The sequence below is a fragment of the Otolemur garnettii genome, unplaced genomic scaffold (assembly GCF_000181295.1).
Source record: "Otolemur garnettii isolate 467f Iridium unplaced genomic scaffold, OtoGar3 scaffold00127, whole genome shotgun sequence".
Lineage (NCBI taxonomy): Eukaryota > Metazoa > Chordata > Mammalia > Primates > Galagidae > Otolemur > Otolemur garnettii.
Genome location: NW_003852522.1, coordinates 3,430,599 through 3,432,769, shown reverse-complemented (window position 1 = coordinate 3,432,769; position 2,171 = coordinate 3,430,599). Strand labels below are relative to the sequence as shown.

The 2,171-nt window shown below is 45.5% G+C and overlaps 1 protein-coding gene across 6 annotated transcripts in view; it reads left to right on the top strand.

The window, feature by feature from the left end:
• The window catches only part of ILF3 (interleukin enhancer binding factor 3), a 48,785-nt gene that overhangs the window by 7,977 nt on the left and 38,637 nt on the right, over window positions 1–2,171 (top strand). The window lies entirely within an intron of this gene.

Below are 2,171 nucleotides of genomic sequence, written 5' to 3'. Positions count from 1 at the left end.
ATAGAGTCTCACTTTGTGTATTTTTTTTTTTTTAATGCAGTTTTTGGCTGGGACCGAGTTTGAACCAGCCACCTCTGGCATATGGGGCTGGTGCCCTACTCCTTTAAGCCACAGGTGCAGCCCTATTTATTTATTTTTTTGAGACAGAATCTCAGGCTGTCACCCTGGGTAGAGTGCTATGGCATCACAGCTCACAGCAACCTCCAACTCCTGGGTTCAAATAAGTCTCCTGCCTCTGCCTCCTAAGTAGCTGGGACTACAGGTACCTGCCACAACATCTGGCTATTTTTTGGTTGCAGCTGTCATTGCTGTTTGGTGGGCCCGGGCTGGATTCTAACCCGCCAGCTCAAATATATGTGGCTGGTGCCTTAGCTGCTTGAGCCACAGGTACCAAGCCTATTCATAGTTTTTAAAAACCCTAAATATTGACAATATAGAAATAAGCAGCCCAGCCCAATGGTTGAGACCCGCACTTCATAAATATTTGTCATGTGGGTTACCTGTGCAGAATCCTTATTGGAGGGAATAATGGCTGGCCAGTGAACATGGATGTCTGTGGGCTGCCTGGTTGGAGCTTGCTGAGAACTACTGCTTTGCAAAGTGGGTGTGCAAACTGTTAGAAGAGGAGAGGAGGTGAATTGAATTACTTGTGAGGCTGGTTCAGTGCCTGTAGCTCAGCGACTAGGGCACTGGCCACATACACTAGGGCTGGTGGATTTGAACCTGGCCCGGGCCTGCCAAACAACAATGACAACTATAACAACAACAAAGAAATAGCCGTGAATTGTGGCATGTGCCTGTAGTCCAAGCTACTTGGGCGGCTAAGGCAAGAGAATCACTTAAACCTAAGAATTTGAGGTTTCTGTGAGCTGTGACACCAGGGCACTCCACCGAGGGTGACATAGTGAGACTCTGTCTCAAAAAAAAAAAAAAAAGTACTTCTGAAGCTAATTGAGTTTGTTTTTAAAACCCAAGTCTTGATTTGTCGCCTGTAACTCAAGCGGCTAAGATGTCAGCCACATATACCAGAGTCGGCAGGTTTGAATCCAGCGTAGGCCCGCCAGACAACGATGACAACTGCAGCCAAAAAACCTACAACCAGGCATTGTGCTGAGCGCCTGTAGTCTCAGCTACTTGGGAGGCTGAGGCAAGAGAATCGCTTAAGCCCGAGAGTTGGAGGTTACTGTAAGCTGTGATGCTATGGTACTCTACCCAGAGCAATGGCTTGAGGCTGTCTCAAAAAATAAAATAAAACCCAAGGCTTCAATTCTGGAAAACAGTTTAACAGTTTCTTAAAAAACTAAACTGGCACCCATCATATGTCCTACCGTTTATGCTCTTGAGCAAATGAATTTGGAAATTTAGAATTTTTGTGTGACAATTTGTGTGTTCACACAAAAATCTACCCACAAATAAATGTCCATAGCAGTTTTATTCGTTAGACTCAAGAACTAGAAACAACCCTGATGTCCTTCGGTAAGGAACAATTAGTACAGAATACCACATAACCATAAAAAAAGAGCCACCTAATGGTGCACTTGAGTCTTGGGTGAAACTTGAGGCAGTTGTGCAGAGTGAAACAAGCCAGTTCTGAGGCCAGGCATGGTGGCTCATGCTTGTAATCCTAGCACTTTGGGAGGCCACGGCAGGTGGATTGCCTGAGCTCACAGGTTCAAGATGAGCCTAAGCCAGAGCAAGAACTCATCTCTCAAAATAGCCAGGTGTTGTGTCAGGCACCTTATAGTCACAGCTACTTCAGAGGCTGAAGCAAGAGAATTGCTTGAGCCCAAGAGTTTGAGGTTGCTGTGAGCTGTGACATGACAGCATGCTAGCTACTAAGGGTGACAAAGTGAGACTGTCTCAAAACAAACAAAAACACAAGCCATTCCTGAAAGGTTACATACTCCACAGTTCCATTCTAGGAGATTCTGGAAATGACAAAACTGTTGCAATAGTGAATGGATGAGGGGCTGCCAGGTATTATGGATGAGGGGAGGTTGGATAATTGACTTGACTACACACAGGCAACTAGGTGTGCCTGTGTGTTCTGTGCTTGTGCCCTGGTAGTGTTCTGTGCTTTGTCTGCATCACTGTCAATATGGTTAGGATATTGTGCTGTAGTTTTGCAAAATGTTATTTGTGGGACACTGGGTGTACCAGACGGATCTGTT